The sequence below is a fragment of the Phodopus roborovskii genome, unplaced genomic scaffold (assembly GCF_943737965.1).
Source record: "Phodopus roborovskii unplaced genomic scaffold, PHOROB, whole genome shotgun sequence".
Lineage (NCBI taxonomy): Eukaryota > Metazoa > Chordata > Mammalia > Rodentia > Cricetidae > Phodopus > Phodopus roborovskii.
In genome coordinates, this window is record NW_026126583.1 from 70253 (window position 1) to 94167 (window position 23915).

The following is a 23915-nucleotide window of genomic DNA, read 5'->3' on the forward strand; positions in this document are numbered from 1 at the left end:
ATGGCAAGTGCTACACAGAGAAATCCTGTCTTGAAAACAAAACAAAACAAAATCCCAGGAAATCAGCATGGGGGCAGAGCCACAATTATGTCTGGAGTGAGTCAGAGTAACAGGACTGATGCTTTATTTATTTATGTTTTAATTTAAATACATGGTGTAACCCTGTACTCCTCTTCCAAGATAGATGAGGCCATCTTCTGGACTCAGCCCATACCTGGCTAGCATGTGGTGTGCCCACCAATACAAACAGACAAAACACTCATGGACATAAAATAATAAAGTGAGGAGAGAGAGGTGGAGGGAGAGGAAGCATGGATGGGGCTCACACCTAAGTTTCAACCAACTTACAAAAACATTCCTTGGGCAGGAAACCCAGGAATCCTTTTTATTCAACCAGAGTCACAAAAATGTCAGCATCAGGCAGCCAATCAGAATTACCTCATTTGCATGGAATGAGTTGCTTGATGGGAAATAGTACGCAAAGTTGCTCACCATAGCTGAAACAGAACTCCTTCTACATGGATTATTAAAGAACAGCAGACATTACAAAGTAATTTTGTCAAATTTTCTGTGTTACGAAACTCTTAGCAATAACTTTGTTTAGAGTTTATGTAATTTCCTTGTCATTTTATGTTTTCCTTGTTTTTTTTTTCTTTTTCTTAAAAATGAGATGCTTTTTCTTCAAATGCTTTGGAGCTCTTAGAGTCTTTGTTGGCCAGGCAATGACTCAGTGAGACAACACCCTCACAGGTGCTGTGGAGATTTAAAGTTACCACCCTTTGGCTACTTGTCAGTAGTAGAATTCTTTGCGTTCCCAGATATTGAGTGAGGGTCATGTGTTTTATACCTAAACCTTGTTTACTTTGAGTTGGGTGTACTTTTTGTATCCTTGCATGTCCTCTCTCGACATATGCACCACCATCACCTGGATATATTAAAATAAATAAATGAGATTCATTTAACTTACATTCATGTGAATTGGTGTTAAGGTGTCCCTGTATCTGGTGTTAATGACAGTTGTGACTGCCATGCCATGTCGGTAGTGGGATTTGAACCCGGGTAGTCCATAGGAGTAACCAGTGCTGTTAATCACTAAGCCAGGTGTTTAGATTTTTATAGTGAAATTTTCATCACTTTTGTTCTTATTTTCATGGTTGCTTGTGTTTCTAAGTTTGCCATGAATGTTCTCTTGGATTGAAAAAGTTTAGTTTTACACTATGCACACAGAAAATATGCAAAGTATAATATTTGCAATGACATGTTCATCTTGATTACTGATTACTGAAAATTTATTTCCGAACAAGTTTCTTTTTTAAGATTTATTTATTTATTATGTATACAGTGCAGTGTTCCATGTGCATGTACAGCTGTGGGCCAGAAGAGGGGACCAGATCTCATTACAGATGGTTGTGAGCCACCATGTGGTTGCTGGGAATTGAACTCAGGACCTATGGAAGAGAAGCCAGTGATCTTAACCTGTGAGCCATCTCTCCAACCATCCCCCTCCTCCCTGAACAAGTTTCTTTTGTGTATATTTAGCCTGGAGCTATTTACATAGACCAGTATGTTCTCCCTGATATCTGCCTGCCTCTGTCCTCCTCTTGGAGTTCTCCAAATAATAGTGGGCACCACCATAGCAGGCAGCTTCTTCTTGGTATCCTATCACCACAAATAATCATGTTCCTAATAGCTCATTATAAAATATACCATTTGTTTGTGGGGCTCAGGATAATGACTGAATTTTTAGCATACATCTGACATGGCTTATAAAGAAAGAACAGCTGGGTATTTGGAGAACAGTGTCCCATTGGACTAGACAGATGACACTGGCTTGAGTTTCCCAATGATATTCAGTAACCTCAATATCCTACCCTTATCATCGGTGAGAAAGACTTTAGACTTTTGTCACATAGAAGGGTGAGCATGAATCTCAATAGAGAGCAAGTGTGCCCTGCCATTATTACAAAGGCTGGGAAACATAGGGACTAAGGCAAATGTGGGAAAGACATTGATCAGGTGCACTAAATTATTACTTCCAGAAGGTGGCACCCTACACCTGATATGCATGTCCTCATTTCTGCGGGGCAAGGACATGACGAACTTTGGCCAGAAGAGGGCGCAGCAACACACTTCTGTTTCCTTGCATGTATTTTGATCATAATCTCCCACTCCACCAACCAATAGCATAGGAAAACTCAATAATATTGGTCTAAAAGAAAAAAAATAGGGAAACATATTCAATATGTCTTGTAGTGATATTTTGAAATACTCATAGATCAATTCCTTAGTCAGCAAATGAGAACAAATAGAGACACACAGCCAGACACTTGGAACACTCATTCCTAAAAAATGGAATATCACCATGAAATCCATGCCCTCAGAACTCAGGGAACCCCACAGGAGAGGAGTTAGAAAATAGTTTATGAGGCTGAGGGAATATTAGACACACACACACACACACACACACACACACACACACACACACACACATGCCTTGGCCCTCTAAAGAAACATGAGCTCTGCAACATTGCCACTGTGTCTCTGTTGAGGGCTGTAGCGCCCGCACTACAATCTGTTCCATGAATCCGGCGAAGGCCTAGAGATTGAAATAAAGACAAGACAGCGGGTCATTCCTTCAATTCCAAAGTCGGTACACCAAATGCCGAATGCCGTTTATTGAGGGGGAAGAACGGGCTTAAATACCAGCTTATAGCACAGTGAAAAATTACAGGAATATTTGGCTTAGCCCCTCCCTGTGTTGTTTGTCTTAACCTGGCACAGGACTGACTGACTGACTGCACATACAGAGGGAGTCAGCTGGCTTGTCTTTGAAGACAGTACTGTATATAATTTTCTTCATAAAGAAACTACACAGGACGGACAATGTAGCAAATTAGGATTGCATAATATGTCTTTTTTTGGTTTTTTTTTTTTTTTTTTTTTTTTTTGTTTTGTTTTTGTGGTTTGTCTTGCTTTGTTTGTTTGTTTTCTTTCCTTGGCCTTTTGGGCCCATCCTGTAATTTTAGCAAGATTTGGGCAAAGTTAAAAATTGACAATTTCAAGGGGTTTAGCTCTCATTTACAGAACAGCTGTAATTGAAGAATTGGGGCTCCCTCCCCCCCACACAAATGAAATTTGCAATTCAATTACATGTACGGTAAATTAAAGCCAGGCATGGAGGTGCACACCCCTCTTACCATCACTAGGGATTCAGAGTCTGGTAATTAGATCCTAGCATTCAGGAGGAATAGCCATGCTTACAGGATAGAAGGAACAAACTAAGAAGCAAAGGAATACAGTGGTGGTAGTGGTGTCTGTCTTATAGGGGAAGGGTTTCGTTGGATGAAAAGGAAAGCCTCTTCCTCACTTTGCCTGCTTCACCTTTCATGGACTCTTCCTGCCTCCTGCTGCCCAGACAGCCCTTTTTTCCTTTTGATTTCCCAAGCAATGTTGGGCCGGCTGTCAGAAACACACAGTGAACTGTCTCTGAGAGCCCAGAAGACTTGGTTGGGCAAGGGGGCTTAGGGCTTAGAGCCCGTGAGACAGTGCTTGGGTGTTCTGGAAGAGGGCTCTGGTTTCCTCTGCTCACCATGCCACCCAGCAGAGATTTGGATTCTTAGACTCCCAAGTCCAATCCCACAGTGATGGTGCCATTGGGCCATCATCAATGATGAGGGAGGGCACCATCCATTGTTACCATACGTTAATACTCTAGCTTTTATTTGATAGACACATATTCACTCCAATACCTGATGTCTGTACAGCTTTGATCATGATGTTATGTTGGATTTTTTAAAAATGTTTTGTTTTTCAAGACAGGGTTTCTCTGTGTATCCTTGTCTGTCCTGGAACTCACTGTATAATTCAGGCTGGACCTCAAACTCACATACATCTCCCTGATACAGCATCCTGAGTGCTGACATTAAAAGCATGTGTCACCATCAACCAGTAATTTTACCTTTAAATCTCTGTGTGTGTGTGTCTGTGTGTGAATGAATATATATATATATATATATATATATATATATATACTTATTTTTCTGTTATATCTACCCATACCGAGAATCCAAATCCTCTGGACTCACTACACAATCAAAGTTAAAATAACTAACCTACCATTAATAAAGAAAACAGCCAAAAAAATAAATAAATAAAAGCAAAAGGAACCTGGCCTGGCCATGGGATGAAGCTTCATGTGTTGTGTTAGAAAGCTGAGCTAGTCAAGGAGTGTGTGGCATACACAGAACAAAGCAAGTTCTGGAGGTGGTTGGCACTTGGATTAGCTTGAGAAGAAGCCTCGATACTCGTTGCAAAGTGAGTCTGTATGTCTGTCTTCCTTCCTTCCTTCCTTCCTTCCTTCTTTTCTTTCTTTCTCTGTACTCCCCCCCCCCCTTTTTCAATAGATAAAATGAAAGGGACATGAATGGCACAGGGCTTCCATGACTAGAACCACAGGCATACAGGGTTTGGATGCCACCTGCTTACACTCCATGCTGCAGTATTATACAGGTGCCCACTGTCCCACCAGTGCCCACACAAGCACACACGCAGGCACGCACCCACTTAGGCACAGGAAAATGATTAAAGAATCAGACCCAAAGAAGTAGAATTTCTCAATTTTCCAGAAGCCACGTGGTGGGATGCAGTGCCTTCTTCTGGTGAAAAGTCATACTTGCAGTTAGAGCACTCATTCATAAAATAAATACAGGAGGTTTTTTTTTTTTTTTTTCTTCCGTGCTTGTCGTTATTGTGGTTGTTGTTTCATACTTTCTATTTTTTTTTTTTCAGGGGTTTGGTACCCGGGATGGGCTTTGTTTTTTATTTTTTATTTATTTTTTTATTTAATTTTATATAACAAAGTCCAATTAAATGAAAACAAACATTTATACACAATATTTGGGAATTTGGGCATCATTTTTTCCAAACTACTTCCTGCTGGTAAGGGGAGCTGTCATGGGGGATTCGAAGAAGAAAAAGCACAGAGACAACATGCAAATTAACAAAATCATAAATGAAAAGGGGGACATAAGAACAGACACAAAGGAAATCCAGACAATTTTCAGGTCATACTTTGAAAATCTATATTCCACCAAAACTGAAAATTCAAAGGAAATGGACAATTTTCTGAATAAATATCACCTAAAAAATTAAATCAAGAACAGACATACAACATAAATGGACCTATAACCCGCAATGAAGGAGAAGCAATCATCAAAAGCCTTCCAACCAAAAAAAGTTCAGGGCCAGATGGAGTCAGCGCAGAATTCTACCAGACATTCAAGGAAGAACTAATACCACTACTCCTCAAACTGTTCCACAAGATAGAAACAGAAAGTTCATTGCCAAACTCTTTTTATGATGCCACAATAACTTTGGTACACAAACCTCGCAAAGACACAACTAAGAAAGAAAACTACAGACCAATATCCCTGATGAACATCGATGCAAAGATACTCAATAAAATACTGGCAAACCAAATTCAAGAATACATCAGAGAAATCATCCCAAAGCATATACCCAAAGCATTCACCTCCATGCAACAAAGACATATGTTCAACTATGTTCATAGCAGCATTATTTGTAGTAGCAAGAACCTGGAAGCAACCTAGATGCCCCTCAATTGAAGAATGGTCAATGAAGAAGTGGCACATCTACACAATGGAATACTACTCTGCTGAAAAAATAAAAATAATGATAACTTGAAATTTGCAGGCAGAACTACAACAACACAACAAAATTGCTTCAAGGTGGTGCCTAGGGATGCAGGTATAAAGTCAATACTAAGGAGCAGACCATTCTTGGAATAAATGTGCTAGCATCTTAATAGTGTTCATAGAACCCATGTTAGAAAATAAAAGACCCCTGCATTTGTCGACTGACCTTCATATACAGACCTAGGACCATCCCTTCACTCATTTATAAGTAATTAAGTAAGTAATCAAGGGTCCCAGAACAGAAATGTTCTCTCCATTTTTCCATTCACGTTTGCAGATTCATGTGTAAAAATGGTCACAATCCACTTGTATCCTAGCGTTGAGGAGACAAAGACAGAAGGAACTCTGAGTTCCAGGTCAGCCAGGTCATGGATAGCTAAGAGCTGCACAAACTAAACCTCACCGAACAAATAAAAATAAACAAAGGGAGTGGCTGCATTAAAATCCGAAGATGGTGTTTTGGCGTCATCTACTGGCAAATCAGTCTTCGTGCATATCTCATGGTGAAATAAAGTGGTTCACAGAGGACTGGACTTGCTATCTACATCCTGTTCTTTTTGTCAAATATCATTGGTCAATAAAAATAAAAAAGACATCCTTATAATGGTCACAAGAGCAAGTTTTAGGATGGCAAGTGCTACACAGAGAAATCCTGTCTCGAAAACAAAACAAAACAAAAACCCAGGAAATCAGCATGGGGGCACAGCCACAATTATGTCTGGAGTGAGTCAGAGTAACAGGACTGATGCTTTATTTATTTATGTTTTAATTTAAATACAAGGTGTAACCATGTACTCCTCTTCCAAGAAAGATGAGGCCATCTTCTGGACTCAGCCCACACCTGGCTAGCATGTGGTGTGCCCACCAATACAAACAGACAAAACACTCATGGACATAAAATAATAAAGTGAGGAGAGAGAGGTGGAGGGAGAGGAAGCATGGATGGGGCTCACACCTAAGTTTCAACCAACTTACAAAAACATTCCTTGGGCAGGAAACCCAGGAATCCTTTTTATTCAACCAGAGTCACAAAAATGTCAGCATCAGGCAGCCAATCAGAATTACCTCATTTGCATGGAATGAGTTGCTTGATGGGAAATAGTACGCAAAGTTGCTCACCATAGCTGAAACAGAACTCCTTCTACATGGATTATTAAAGAACAGCAGACATTGCAAACTAATTTTGTCAAATTTTCTGTGTTATGAAACTCTGAGCAATGCCTTTGTTTAGAGTTTATGTAACTTCCTTGTCATTTTATGTTTTCCGATTTTTTTATCTTTTTCTTAAAAATGAGATGCTTTTTCTTCAAATGCTTTGGAGCTCTTAGAGTCTTTGTTGGCCAGGCAATGACTCAGAGAGACAACACCATCACAGGTGCTGTGGAGATTTAAAGTTACCACCCTTTGGCTACTTGTCAGTAGTAGAATTCTTTGCGTTCCCTGATATTGAGTGAGGGTCATGTGTTTTATACCTAAACCTTGTTTACTTTGAGTTGGGTGAACTTTTTGTATCCTTGCATGTCCTCTCTCGACGTATGCACCACCATCACCTGGATATATTAAAATAAATAAATGAGATTCATTTAACTTACATTTATGTGAATTGGTGTTAAGGTGTCCCTGTATCTGGTGTTAATGACAGTTGTGACTGCCATGCCATGTCGGTAGTGGGATTTGAACCCGGGTAGTCCATAGGAGTAACCAGTGCTGTTAATCACTAAGCCAGGTGTTTAGATTTTTATAGTGAAATTTTCATCACTTTTGTTCTTAATTTCATGGTTGCTTGTGTTTCTAAGTTTGCCATGAATGTTCTCTTGGATTGAAAAAGTTTAGTTTTACACTATGCACACAGAAAATATGCAAAGTATAATATTTGCAATGACATGTTCATCTTGATTACTGATTACTGAAAATTTATTTCCGAACAAGTTTCTTTTTTAAGATTTATTTATTTATTATGTATACAGTGCAGTGTTCCATGTGCATGTACAGCTGTGGGCCAGAAGAGGGGACCAGATCTCATTACAGATGGTTGTGAGCCACCATGTGGTTGCTGGGAATTGAACTCAGGACCTATGGAAGAGCAGCCAGTGATCTTAACCTGTGAGCCATCTCTCCAACCATCCCCCTCCCCCCGAACAAGTTTCTTTTGTGTATATTTAGCCTGGAGCTATTTACATAGACCAGTATGTTCTCCCTGATATCTGCCTGCCTCTGTCCTCCTCTTGGAGTTCTCCAAATGATAGTGGGCACCACCATAGCAGGCAGCTTCTTCTTGGTATCCTATAACCACAAATAATCATGTTCCTAATAGCTCATTATAAAATATACCATTTGTTTGTGGGGCTCAGGATAATGACTGAATTTTTAGCATACATCTGACATGGCTTATAAAGAAAGAACAGCTGGGTATTTGGAGAACAGTGTCCCATTGGACTAGACAGATGACACTGGCTTGAGTTTCCCAATGATATTCAGTAACCTCAATATCCTACCCTTATCATTGGTGAGAAAGACTTTAGACTTTTGTCACATAGAAGGGTGAGCATGAATCTCAATAGAGAGCAAGTGTGCCCTGCCATTATTACTAAGGCTGGGAAACATAGGGACTAAGGCAAATGTGGGAAAGACATTGATCAGGTGCACTAAATTATTACTTCCAGAAGGTGGCACCCTACACCTGATATGCATGTCCTCATTTCTGCGGGGCAAGGACATGAAGAACATTGGCCAGAAGAGGGCGCAGCAACACACTTCTGTTTCCTTGCATGTATTTTGATCATAATCTCCCACTCCCCCAACCAATAGCATAGGAAAACTCAATAATATTGGTCTAAAAGAAAAAAAAAAATAGAGAAACATATTCAAAATGTCTTGTAGTGATATTTTGAAATACTCATAGATCAATTCCTTAGTCAGCAAATGAGAACAAATAGAGACACACAGCCAGACACTTGGAACACTCATTCCTAAAAAATGGAATATCACCATGAAATCCATGCCCTCAGAACTCAGGGAACCCCACAGGAGAGGAGTTAGAAAATAGTTTATGAGGCTGAGGGAATATTAGACACACACACACACACACACACACACACACACACACACACACACACATGCCTTGGCCCTCTAAAGAAACATGAGCTCTGCAACATTGCCACTGTGTCTCTGTTGAGGGCTGTAGCGCCCGCACTACAATCTGTTCCATGAATCCGGCGAAGGCCTAGAGATTGAAATAAAGACAAGACAGCGGGTCATTCCTTCAATTCCAAAGTCGGTACACCAAATGCCGAATGCCGTTTATTGAGGGGGAAGAACGGGCTTAAATACCAGCTTATAGCACAGTGAAAAATTACAGGAATTTTTTGGCTTAGCCCCTCCCTGTGTTGTTTGTCTTAACCTGGCACAGGACTGACTGACTGACTGCACATACAGAGGGAGTCAGCTGGCTTGTCTTTGAAGACAATACTGTATATAATTTTCTTCATAAAGAAAAGTTGAATCCAAACTACACAGGACAGACAATGTAGCAAATTAGGATTGCATAATATTAATTTTTTTGGTTTTTTTTTTTTTTTTGTTTTTTTTGTTTTTGTGGTTTGTCTTGCTTTGTTTGTTTGTTTTCTTTCCTTGGCCTTTTGGGCCCATCCTGAAATTTTAGCAAGATTTGGGTAAAGTTAAAAATTGACAATTTCAAGGGGTTTATCTCTCATTTACAGAACAGCTGTAATTGAAGAATTGGGGCTCCCTCCCTCCCCCCCCACACAAATGAAATTTGCAATTCAATTACATGTACGGTAAATTAAAGCCAGGCATGGAGGTGCACACCCCTCTTACCATCACTAGGGATTCAGAGTCTGGTAATTAGATCCTAGCATTCAGGAGGAATAGCCATGCTTACAGGATAGAAGGAACAAACTAAGAAGCAAAGGAATACAGTGGTGGTAGTGGTGTCTGTCTTATAGGGGAAGGGTTTCGTTGGATGAAAAGGAAAGCCTCTTCCTCACTTTGCCTGCTTCACCTTTCATGGACTCTTCCTGCCTCCTGCTGTCCAGACAGCCCTTTTTTCCTTTTGATTTCCCAAGCAATGTTGGGCCGGCTGTCAGTAACACACAGTGAACTGTCTCTGAGAGCCCAGAAGACTTGGTTGGGCAAGGGGGCTTAGGGCTTAGAGCCCGTGAGACAGTGCTTGGGTGTTCTGGAAGAGGGCTCTGGTTTCCTCTGCTCACCATGCCACCCAGCAGAGATTTGGATTCTTAGACTCCCAAGTCCAATCCCACAGTGATGGTGCCATTGGGCCATCATCAATGATGAGGGAGGGCACCATCCATTGTTACGATACGTTAATACTCTAGCTTTTATTTGATAGACACATATTCACTCCAATACCTGATGTCTGTACAGCTTTGATCATGATGTTATGTTGGATTTTTTAAAAATGTTTTGTTTTTCAAGACAGGGTTTCTCTGTGTATCCTTGTCTGTCCTGGAACTCACTGTATAATTCAGGCTGGACCTCAAACTCACATACATCTCCCTGATACAGCATCCTGAGTGCTGACATTAAAAGCATGTGTCACCATCAACCAGTAATTTTACCTTTAAATCTCTGTGTGTGTGTTTCTGTGTGTGAATATATATATATATATATATATATATATATATATATATATATACTTATTTTTCTATTATGTCTACACATATCGAGAATCCAAATCCTCTGGACTCACTACACAATCAAAGTTAAAATAACTAACCTACCATTAATAAAGAAAACAGCCAAAAAAATTAATAAATAAAAGCAAAGGGAACCTGGCCTGGCCATGGGATGAAGCTTCAGGTGTTGTGTTAGAAAGCTGAGCTAGTCAAGGAGTGTGTGGCATACACAGAACAAAGCAAGTTCTGGAGGTTGTTGGCACTTGGATTAGCTTGAGAAGAAGCCTCGATACTGGTTGCAAAGTGAGTCTGTATGTCTGTCTTCCTTCCTTCCTTCCTTCCTTCCTTCCTTCCTTCCTTCCTTCCTTCCTTCTTTTCTTTCTTTCTCTGTTCTCCCCCCCCTTTTTCAATAGATAAAATGAAAGGGACATGAATGGCACAGGGCTTCCATGACTAGAACCACAGGCATACAGGGTTTGGATGCCACCTGCTCACACTCCATGCTGCAGTATTATACAGGTGCCCACTGTCCCACCAGTGCCCACACAGGCACACACGCAGGCACGCACCCACACGGGCACAGGAAAATGATTAAAGAATCAGACCCAAAGAAGTAGAATTTCTCAATTTTCCAGAAGCCACGTGGTGGGATGCAGTGCCTTCTTCTGGTGAAAAGTCATACTTGCAGTTAGAGCACTCATTCATAAAATAAATACAGGAGGTTTTTTTTTTTTTTTTTTTTTTTCTTCCTTGCTTGTCGTTGTTGTGGTTGTTGTTTCATACATTCTATCTTTTTTTTTTTTTTTTCAGGGGTTTGGTACCGGGATGGGCTTTGTTTTTTATTTTTTATTTATTTTTTTATTTAATTTTATATAACAAAGTCCAATTAAATGAAAACAAACATTTATACACAATATTTGGGAATTTGGGCATCACTTTTTCCAAACTACTTCCTGCTGGTAAGGGGAGCTGTCATGGGGGATTCGAAGAAGAAAAAGCACAGAGACAACATGCAAATTAACATGCAAATTAACAAAATCAGAAACGAAAAGGGGGACATAAGAACAGACACAAAGGAAATCCAGACAATTTTCAGGTCATACTTTGAAAAATCTATATTCCACCAAAACTGAAAATTCAAAGGAAATGGACAATTTTCTGAATAACTATAACCTACAAAAATTAAATCAAGAACAGACAAACAACTTAAATAGACCTATAACCCGCAATGAAAGAGAAGCAATCATCAAAAGCCTTCCAACCAAAAAAAGTTCAGGGCCAGATGGAGTCAGCGCAAAATTCTAGGAAGAACTAATACCACTACTCCTCAAACTGTTCCACAAGATAGAAACAGAAAGTTCATTGCCAAACTCTTTTTATGAGGACACAATAACTTTGATTCACAAACCTCACAAAGACACAACTAAGAAAGAAAACTACAGACCAATATCCCTGATGAACATCGATGCAAAAATACTCAATAAAATACTGGCAAACCAAATTCAAGAATACATCAGAGAAATCATCCACCATGACCAAGTAGGCTTCATAGCTGGAATGCAGGGATGGTATAACATACGAAAATCTATCAACGTGATCCAGCATATAAACAAACAGAAAAAAACCCCATATGATTATCTCCCTAGATGAGGAAAAGTCCTTCGACAAAATTCAACACCCTTTCATGATGAAGGTATTGGAGAGGTCAGGGATAACAGGAAAATACCTAAACATAATAAGAGCAATATACAGCAAACCGACTGCCAACATCAAACTGAATGGAGAGAAACTTAAGCCAATTCTTCTAAAATCAGGAACAAGACAAGGTTGTCCTCTCTCTCCATATCTCTTCAATATTGTACTAGAAGTCCTAGCTAATGCTATAAGACAACAAAAGGAGATCAAGGGGATCCAAATTGGAAAGGAAGAAGTCAAACTGTCTCTATTTGCAGATGATATGATAGTTTACATAAGCGACCCAATAAACTCGCCCAGGGAACTCCTACAGCTGATAAACACCTTCAGCAAACTAGCAGGATACAAGATAAACTCACAAAAATCAGTAGCCCTACTTTTTTCAGACGACAAAGAGACGGAGAAAGAAATCAGAGAGACATCACCCTTTACAATAGCCACAAGCAACATAAACTATCTTGGTGTAATGCTTACCAAACAAGTAAAAGACTTATATAATAAGAACTTTGTGACTCTAAAGAAAGAAATTAAAGAAGATACCAGAAAATGGAAAGATCTCCCATGCTCTTGGTTAGGTAGGATTAACATAGTAAAAATGGCAATCTTACCAAAAGCAATCTACAGATTCAATGCAATCCCCATTAAAATCCCACCACAATTCTTCACCGACCTTGAAAGGATAATAATCAACTTTATATGGAAAATCAAAAGACCAAGGATAGCCAAAACAACCCTATACAATAAAAGAACTTCAGGAGGCATCACCATTCATGACTTTAAGCTCTGCTACAGAGATATCATTCGGAAAACAGCCTAGTATTGGCATAAAAATAGACAGGTAGACCAATGGAATCAAATTGAAAATCCTGATATTAATCCACGCACCTATAAACACATGCTTTTCGACAAAACAGCTAAAATTATAAAATGGGACAAGGACAGCATCTTCAACAAATGGTGCTGGCACAATTGGATGAGGGTGTGTAGAAGGCTGCAGATAGGCCCATGTCTGTCGCCATGCACAAAACTCAAGTCCAAATGGATCACAGACCTCAACATCAATCCAGCCACATTGAACCTCTTAGAAGAGAAAGTAGGAGGTACCCTTGAACCAATTGGTATAGGAGACAGCTTCTTGAACATAACTCCAGGGGCACAGACACTGAAAGAAACAATTAATAAATGGGACCTCTTCAAACTTAAAAGCTTCTGTAAGGCAAAGGACACAGTTGACAAGACCAAATGGCAGCCCACAGACTGGGAAAAGATTTTCACCAATCCTATATCCGACAAAGGGCTGAAACTCAAGAAACTAGTCAACAAAACACCAAATAACCCTATTAAAAATGGGGTACAGAACTGAAGAAAGAATTCTCAATGGAGGAAATCAAAAAGGCTGAAAGACACTTTAGAAAATGCTCCATATCCTTAGCTATTAGGGAAATGAAAATAAAACAACTTTGAGATACCATCTTGCCCCTGCCAGACTGGCTAAAATTAGAAACACCAGTGATGACTTATGTTGGAGAGGATGTGGAGAAAGTGGAACACTCCTCCACTGCTGGTGGGAGTGCAAACTCATACAGCCATTTTGGAGATCAGTATGGCGGTTCCTCAGGAAAATGGGAATTAGTTTACCACAGGACCCGGCAATCCCCATCTTAGGCATATACCCAAAGCATTCACCTCCATGCAACAAAGACATCTGTTCAACTATGTTCATAGCAGCACTATTTGTAGTAGCAAGAACCTGGAAGCAACCTAGATACCCCTCAATTGAAGAATGGTCAATGAAGAAGTGGCACATCTACACAATGGAATACTACTCTGCTGAAAAAAATAATGATAACTTGAAATTTGCAGGCAAGTTGATCGCACTTGAAGAAACCATCCTGAGTGAGGTAACCCAGTCACAAAAAGAGGAACACAGTATGTACTCACTCATATATGGATTTTAGACCTAGATCAAATGATCACCAGCCTATAATTCACATCACCAGAGGAACTAGGATACAAGGTGTATTCTAAGAGATTCATATAAAGTCCCTCACAGAACTGGGAAGGGACAAGTCCCCCAGAGCTCACGTGAAGTGGGGGGGGGCAGCGAATGGAGAGAGAAGTAGGAGAAAATGAGGGGGAGGAAAGGAAAACATGTACAACCAGGAAGATTGAGCCTGGTTAGGAATAGAAGATTGGAAAGAGAGAGTCAGAGACAGAGAGAGAGAACATAAAAGAGGATGCCAATATTGGTTTGAAGACAAAATTGAACATAGAGAAAGGTCTAGAGAACTACAAGACTGCTCCCAACTACCAATTTGAGCTTCCGTGGAAAGGCTATCATAAATGCCCTTCCCGGAGAGTGCGATCAACAACTAACTTCTCCATGGCGCCCTCAACCAATGCCTGTTGAGAACGGAATCAAACACCCATATATGAACACTGAGTCGAACAAGAACCCATATGCAGATGGAGAGGACAGGACCATGTGGCAGAAACACATAGAGACAGCTTACCTGAACAAGACACCTTATGGCCACTAGACTGATAGCTGGGAAGCCAGTTGGGACTGACTCAGGCTCCCCTGAATATGGGTCTCAGCCATAAGGACTGAGCAGTCTAAGAGACCTCAGACAGTGGAGCCAGGATGTATCCCTGTTGCAAAAAAGGACTTTGCAAACATATCCCCCATGGAGGGATAACTGCCTTAATCTAGAGACAGGAGAGTAGCCCTAGTCCCTACTTCACAGGACCTGTCAGATCTACATGACCCCAACTGGATGGCATTCCCCTACATGTGGAATTGGGGTGGAGGGATGGGAGGGGAGGGTTTTTAGAGTGCATGTGAGAGGGCAGAGAGGGTAAAAGGGAGCGAAGGAGGGAGGGAGTGCTGGGGGAGGGAGGGAGGGTGAGGGAAGTGGGATCTACATGTAAAATAATAAATTAAATTAAAAAAAATGCTTTGACTCCAAAATTTAAGTTGAAGGAAAAGTTACTGGGGAAAAGGATTTCTATTTTTGTTTCTACAGAAAATGGAAAGATGTGGATTCCTTCCAGACTAATGTGGTTTGATTACACCAGACCGCCTGAAACAGAGTATAAGGTGATCCTACATTCAAAACAGCTGGACAAAACAGTCATACTTTCTATTTTTTTATAATTATTTTTTCTTCAAAAGACAGGGCTTTCTCTCAAATTTTTAAAATATTTTTCTGTTTTTCTTTTCTTTCTTTCTTTCTTTCTTTCTTTTTTTTTCTTTTTTGATTTTTGTTTGTTTTTTCTGTGTTCATTTGTAACTTCTTTAGCTTGTCCTGGAACTAGTTCAGTAGACCAGATTGTACTGGAACTCAAAGAGATGAGCCTGCTTCTGCACCCCACCTTTTCCCCCTCCCCACATTGAGCACTGAGATGAAAGGCACGTGGACACCATGGGCTGGTTTCATTTTTTTTCTATCTTTTTTTTAAATTTCCTATATTGTATTCTGACCACAGTTTCCCTTCCCCCAAATCCTTCCACCCTCCCAGTCTTACCACCCTCGGTGGGGCCTGCCCTTAGCTGTGGTTTATATACTCAGTAAGACTCTTGTTGGGGAAAAAAATATATACATACATACATACATACATACATACATACATACATACATGTATAATTTATAGTTATAGTTACATACCCTTCTAAAGAGGTTATCAACTTGAGATTACTTTTGCTTTAGGGACTGGGGGCTTGTGTACATTGGCTCTCTCAGCAATGGTGATCCATCTTGCTTATTTCTGTGCAGACAGGTCCTAGTTTTCGGTTTGTTTGATGGCTTGTTTGTGTTAAGCAGGCACACACCTTACTGCAAACAACATGAAGGGAGGCAGCACTGTGCAAAATTTCCTTCATTAAGGGAAGTTGAATCCAAACCACACTGAAGGGACAATGTATCACATTAGGATTGCATGAGTTTTTGTTTGTTTGTTTTCCTTTGTTTGTGTTATTGCCTTTGAACCCATCCTGTACTTTGAGCAAGATCTAGGTAATTCCACAGGTAAGATAAAAGCTACAAATAGGGAAATTCAAAGGGTTACAGCTGTCATTTATAGATCACCTCTAATTGAAGAAAGGTCTTACAATTGACTCTCTCTCTCTCTCTCTCTCTCGCTTCCATCTTCCTTCATTCCTTCCTTTCCCTAGTATTGTTATAAACAGTAAACTGCTTTGGGGCATAAGCTTAAGTAATCTCTACGTCAACCAGAGTGGAGTGAGTAGGAAGGACCCACCAACCTAACCTATCTCAAATACTAACCTAAACAATAAAAATGTGTATCAGTTGCTCTTACCTTAAGGTTTCCAAAATCCCCACTAAATATATACTGTTTTCATATGTTATAGTCTAAAACAAGTACTTGTAATTTTTCTTTTTACTTAAAGGGTTAGCGCTTACTTTCTAAGTTTGAATCCCTAGCATGGAGGGTTAGTAAGCACTGAGAAAAAAAGAAAGGAAAAAAGAAAAAAAGAAAAAGATGTTAAGAATTCAGAGGGTGATGGATCCCATTTCCTTTGTGTGTGAACCCCAAAAAATAGAACATCAAAATAAATAAATAAATAAATAAATAAATAAATAAATAAATAAATAAATTGAGATGGGTTTCAGGTGGTAGATGCACTGAGTTCCAGGACAGGTTCCAAATCGACAGAGATACTCTGTCTCTGAAAAGGAAAACAATTCTGTGTTTTAGGTTTAGAGGCTAGGAAACAGAACAAAGAGGATCTTGAAAACTTTGTCACATGCTTACTTCCATCTTGATGAGGTCACTGGCCAGCAGCCACACACACAGGCAGGCACGCACACATGCACGCCCGCCCGCTCGCCCAGAAACACATGAATAAGAGTTGAAATTAAATTTAATGTAGAATAAAAAAGTAACAGAAAGCTAGGGCTGGGTGTTGATGGCACATGCCTGTAATCCCAGCACTTGGGAGGCAGAGGCAGGTGGATCTCTGTGAATTTGAGGCCATCATGGTCTACAGCACTCATTCCAGGACACGCTCCAAAGCATTAATGAAAAACCCTGTCTCAGAATAAATGATAATAATAATAAATAAATAAAATAATGGAAAAAGAAATTAAAAGCAGACAGAGAAAGGACAACAACAACAACAAAATGCTCCGAAGTCATGGAAATAAAAGGAACCTGGGTGTGATAATGCATATAGTCTGACCACCAAACAAGCGCTAAAATGTCTTTAAAAGGAGACTTAACTCACACAGAGTCTCACCTTCCTTAATTGTGACAGCCCCTAGAGTCTCACCTTCCTAGAGTCTCCCCTAGCTACTGGTCCTTTCTCCCCATGCTATCCTCTTCCTCATCCTCCTCCTTCTCCTTCCTCTGCTTCTTGCTTTTAGTTTTTTTAAGACATGTTTTCTGTGTGTAGCTGGCCCTTGTAGACCAGGCTGATCAGCCAGTCAGAGACACCCCCCCACAGATGCCTCCAGATTGCAGACATTAAAGGTGTGTGCCAAAACTCCCTGCTCAAGACTTCTCTTTGCCTACTTGCCTAATGTTGCTTTGTGTTTCTCTGTGTAGCCTCAGCTGTCCTGGAACTCGCTCTGTAGTCCAGGCTGGCCTCCAAGTCATAGAGATCTGCCTGCATCCCCAGTGCTGGGAATAAAGGTTTGTGCTATAACCCACAAGTCTTTCTAACTGCATTTTTTAAATCTCTACCGCAGGTATCCTTTCTGTAGCGTCTTCTTCTTCTGAAAGCTGTAGGGAGACCCTCGCTCAAATCTCGGGAATAGCGAGCACCCAGTGAGACACTGAGACCGAACTTGCTGCAATCACACGAGAAAGTTTATTGAAAACGGGATTGAATGAGATCTCAGGCCAGCATGCTGGGGTCGAGACTCTTACACCACGCATGGGTAGAGGAGTTCGACCCCGACCCAAACTTGTGACAAGCTTATACAGGCAAAAACTACAGAAGAAAGGAGGGGGACTGGGGAGGAAATAGGGGAATTGCAAAGTTACAGATTTACTCATCAGTTAAACTATGTGTTAGATTATGCAACACACCTGGGGTGTTGGAACATTCCACAGAGGTCAGGGAACTGTCTCAAGAGAGTTTCGGGAGCGGCCACCTATAGGGGACTGGGTCCCCAGGGTGACGAGTCTATGCCCTTACAGACAGCTAGTAATTTTTTCTACTCTTCACTTCTTCTTTTCTTTCCTTTCTTTCATTCGTTCATCATTCTTTTAAAAACTAGGTTAACTGAAGTTTTTTTTTTCTTTCTTTCTTTCTTTTTTTTTTTTTATGTGATTTCTGGTTTTTTGAGACAAGATTTCTGTATGTAGTGCTGGAGTGAGTCCTGGCTGTTTCATGTCAAATACTTACTTTTTTGTCCCTAAACAAAGAACAAATACATAAAGTCAAACATGAAAAAAGAACTATAGGAATCATCAAGAGATGAGAAAAACTGTGGCACTGCTCTTGTCAATAAGAAAAGCAGGGCATGAGGGAATGACACCATGAAACAGGGTTCAAGCAGAGAGTTGTTTTATTCATTCATTTATTGTTTTAATTAGGGGAAGTGATCATAAAAATGGGAAAGAGAAGGGAAAGGGGGAAAACCAGCCTCCTGGAGACATGAGCAGCAGGAATGAGGATAAAGGAAAGAGGGGAGAGAGAGAAGGATGGGAGATAGGCAGGACCCTTTTAAAAGGAAACATAGTGAATTTCTCTTAGAGGTTAATGTTGAGCTCCTATCCTGTCAGAACACCAAGTACAGGCCAGTAGAGATGCCTGAATACTAACACCAGCAGCTAGCTACCTTGTCTCATATGCTTGAGACAGGGTCTCTCTGCATAGCCATGGAAATCAGAAAAATGAAACTAGCTCTGTAGATCAGACTGCCCATGCCTCCTGAGTGCTACCACAACAGCTTGGCTGATTTCATCATCTTTCACCTTTCTTATTTATTACCTGTCTGTCTGTCTTTAGTCATTCATTCATTCATTCATTCATCCATTCATGCCATTGATATTGGGTCATTTCTGGTGGAAGGTGATGGTTGGATGAGAAGAAGCCTTGGTGCTGAGGACAAATCTGTCTTTCTTTCTTCCTTCCTTCCTTCCTTCCTTCCTTTCTTTGTTTCTTTCTTTCTTACTTCTTCATAGTTACTCTGTGTAGCCATGTCTGTCTTAGAGCGAATGGTGTAACCCAGGTGGACCAACCATTCTCAGGCTCCAGAATTCTGGGAATACATGCCTGAGTTTCCATCTGTTGCTAAAAGTTGGGAATTTCTCTGTTTAACTTGGGAGCCTGGCCTGAATCTCATTTCGTTTTTTTGTTTTTTTTGTTTTTTGTTTTTTTTTTTAAGTTTGGGCTGGCCTCAAAGTCAAAGAGATCTATCTGTCTCTGTCTTTGCCTCTGGATTGCTGGATTAAAGGCTTGTGCCACCACCACCACCACCCAGCTCCACTGGAATACTTAGATTTACATATGTCTTACATTCCAGTTAAACTCTGCTGGCGGGTATGGAACCCTTCATTACATTACTTGTTTGAATTCATTCATTTTCACATTTGTGAGGGGGGAAATGAACTTTACATGGTTTACTTCATATTTTAACTTGCTCCTTCTTTTTTTTTTTTTTTAAGAGAGGGTCTGTGTTCTGTGTCTTTATCTGTGCCCCACCAAACAACATGGCCCAGGGCTTGTTTCTGAGTACTGCTATGAATGAAAGCAGTGAGATACTCTTCAAAGTATTTAGCCTGTACTGATGTGGTTGCTGTTACTATATAGCACATAGCACAAACAGGGAGAGGCATGCATGAGAATCCAGGCCTGTCAAAGAATAAAGAGGACTTCCCTGGCAGTGGGGCTTTACAAAGACTGTTGCTGTGTCTCTTATGTTTCTTATGTATGTGTGTAGTTGTGAAGCTATTGTGAATTTTTAAACAGCTGGACTGTGAGCAGTTGTTAGTCCTTTGGTCTCTCTCTAGCTTGGCATTTTGTTTATTTATTTACTTACGTATTTATTTTCTTGCCTTTGTTTACTTTATTTAGTGTGGGCCTCTCATCTGCCTGCCTGCCTGCTTGCTTAACTGCATGCATGCTCACAGTTTCACTGTGGAAGGTTTCCCATTTAGAGTTTGTTGATTCTGTGCAGGGAGATATAGACTTCAGTTTTTCAAGACAAGTTTTCTCTGTGTAACCTTGGCTGTCCTGAAACTCAGTCTGTAATTCACAGAGCTCTCCCTCACACAGGCTCCTGAGTGCTGGCATTAAAAGCATACATCATCACCACCACCCAGCAATTAATTTCACCTTTCAAATCTATGTATGTATGCATGTACGTACATATGTACGTACGTACCTGCATGTGTGCGTGAGTGCGTGTCTGTCTGTCAGTCTGTCTATCTATCTTTACTTACTTATTTTTCTGTTATGTCTGCCCATACAGAGAATCCAAATCCTCTGGCCTCACTACACAATCAAAGTCACTTAAAGTTAAAATAATTAACCTGCCATTAATAAAGAAAAACAGCCAAAAATAATAAATGAATAAAAGCAAAGAGAACCAGGCCTGGACATGGGATGAAGCTTCAGGTGTTGGGTTGGAAAGTTGAGCTAGACAAACATAGCAGTGTGCGCATACACACAGAAAGAACAAAGCAAGTGCTAGAGGGTGTTGGGACTTGGGACAGCATAAGAAGGCAGAAGACTGATTGCTAAGCGAGTCTTTTTCTTTCTTTCTTTCATTCATTCATTCTTTCTTTCTTTCCTTCTTCCTCCCATCTCCTTTTTTTTTTTTTTTTTTTAATAAAAGGGACATAAATGCCAGACTCACAGGCACACAGCACAATCTCAGTGCTGCTGAGATTGAAGGCCTGTGCCAGCAAGACCCAGCCTGTACTTCTGTACATTTTTGTCTCCCTTCCCTTGATCTTCTGTAAATCCACTTTTCTTCTTTTCTCTTCTCCTCTCTCTCTCTCTCTCTCTCTCTCTCTCTCTCTCTCTCTCTCTCTCTCCATGTCTCTCTCTCTTTTTTCATTTCCCTCTCATCCCAGAGAGGAAGGTAAACTTGTATGGTGTTTTTCTTTCCATGTAAGAGTGTGCTGTCTCAATCAGGAGAGCCTCCTCACAGTTCTTCACATAAAAATTGGTAAGTAGGTAGATAGATAGATTTTTAAGGTAAAATTACTAAGTGGTATTTAGTCTGAGAACTGGGGGTAGGTGTGTGTGCTTGTGTATGCCGGGTCTGCGGTTGCAGCCTGAAACGCAACAGCAAACAACAAAAGCGAGAGCAAGTAGTAAAATGTAGATAAAAGGAGACTTAAAAGGTACAGGAATGCCTACCTCTCTCTCGCCGAGTCTCACATTCCTTGATTATGGCAACCCCTCAACCCACACAGTCAGGTATGTAACTGATCGACCGGCCAGTGACATTCTTTGGATGGAGCCTTCCTCTCAGAGAGTGATTCGCCTGTTTTCTTAGCTTCCAGTCATACTTTAGTTTTTGTGGGCTGAGGGGTTTGGCCCGAGTCCAGCCGGAGTTCTACCATGTTCCGGCATGCTGAGAGTCCCTTTCTTCTTGCTTTTCCTTTTTACTTTCTCCTGTGTGCTGGTAGGGCCTGCCTGAGTTCTGGCTGCATTTTCTATGTCCAGGTGTGATAACACGAGTAACATAAAACAGCTGGTCACACTGTAACAAGTCTGGAGGTTAGGTGCCAGAAGATGAGAAAGATATGAGAGGCAGAACAAAAAAGTAAATAAAATAAAAGCTTGAGCAGGGAGGTATTGCTTAAGTTGGGCATTTTTCTAACTAAGCTTCTTAAGAAGAATGGCTTTTTATATACTACTTCCTTCGGGGATTGGAAGAAAATGGGACACATTCATGAGACGGCTACTCAATACAGATCAAGAGGAAAAGTGTGTATCTGAAGAAGGTTTCTCACTAAGCCCACCATCTCCTTGGAACCAATGACTACAGCTCATTGTGCTGGGAACGGTTTAGTTTTCAGGTTCTGAAACAATGACTCCACAAAGGCCCTGGCTCTAGACCATTACATTCTCTCCCAAACATCTTTCTTGTTTTAAATAAGGAGCTTTATTGTATTACCCATAGCTCAGGGGCTGATGAAACACTTCTAAGGCTAGGACGGCAGGCTGTGATTGACTTTGCCAATCTCCTTCCTGAGTTTCAGAGTCAGGACCTAAACAGAAAGTCTGGCTCGCTCAGTCCTACCCTAATCAAAACAGAGTTTTCCTTTTCAAACAGTTGTCATCTGGGCTCATCTTACCCATCCAGCGGAACTAAGATTTTCTCTAGATGAAAAGTGGATCATTATGGCACACCAGGCCCTAATGTTCCCTGTGATCCAATAATGCCCCCTGTGAACCTTGTACAACCCCTGTTCTGTGATATGAAGTTGGGCATTGTGGCTCTTTGTAAATGAGGGGTTTCTCCTTTTTCATGTGTTGGTCACTAATGTCTGAAAAGGAAATGTGTATTTTAGCATCCTTATTTCTATCAGGCCTGGTTAGCATACTGTTTCTGTGGATTATTTTAGAGGGAGCACTAGCTCAGCTAAATTTTATTTCTTGGAACTTATTATCCCCTAAGAATTGGTAAATCTTTACATCATCAATTCTACTCTTCCACATCACAACTTAGTGGTGGAATGCTATCCAATATAAGAATGTCATTTGTGGATGTCTTTAGTAGTTTAATACTGCTCTTTGAAGGCAGACTTAGGCAGAGCTCTACCAGTTTGGGCTCAAATGATTCACATGATCTACAGAGTAAGTTCCTGGCCAGTCTCCAAAGCAATACAGAGAAACCCAGTCCCAAAAAAAAAAAAAAAAACCAAAAAACAAAAAAAGCAAGAATAAATGCAGAAAATAGTAAAGAAAAGGAATGCCATTTATAACTTGCATAAAAATAACTTCAAATGGATGTGGAGGTTCAACGCAAATGACAGATGTGAAATGTTGAACTTCTAGAAGATACTCGAGAAACTAGGCCTCTCCAAGTTTGGCATCTTGCCTTCCCTATGCTCCAAAAAATACATTCTTTTTGTATACAAAGATGTTTCTACACAAAGCTCCCTGATCCAAATGCTTTCCACAGATGCAGCCCCAGAGTGAAGTATCCATAGGACAGTACTCAGGTCCAGAAAATTGCTAAGACCACAAGGGACCTCAAAGAACACTGAATGTGCCAGCAAGTTCCCAACCATCCCCCTCTGCCCCACTGTCTTCCATGCCTCCCCTTGCCATTCTCCCCATTTTGAGATAGCATCCTCCCACTCACCATGATGTGTCTTATATACTTATCCATGCTGCCCTTAAAATTCCCCATGGTATCACTCACAGAACAGCATTCACCCCACTGGAGCCTGTTGTATTATAAAACCAATTCTGCAGCAGGTTTTCAGGAAGTGTCCTGCAAGACTGTGACTGGCTAGTTGGCCTGGTATCCCTGATTGGCTCATGAGGCTTGAGGTACAGGAGCACATCCTTAAGGGTTAGAGTGTGCTTAAAGACACAGCATGGCGGTCCCTGACCTTGGCTTCTCCTCCAGACCCAGAACTTTGTGAAATTTGCAGACACATATTTCAGTATCACGTACCCCTGTCTCTAGTGATGATCAAGCTCTCTTTCTTGAGTGCACAGATGCATCCTGCCCTTCCTTCTCCATGCAATGTGCAGAACTTGCATAGATGAATACACGGATTACACAATTCAAACTGGAATGATTCTCTTACAACACCCTAGATCAGGAAGAAACCTGGAAAGGTTCTCTTACAACACCCTAGATCAGTAAGAATCCTGGAAAGATTCTCTTACAACACCCTAGATCAGGAA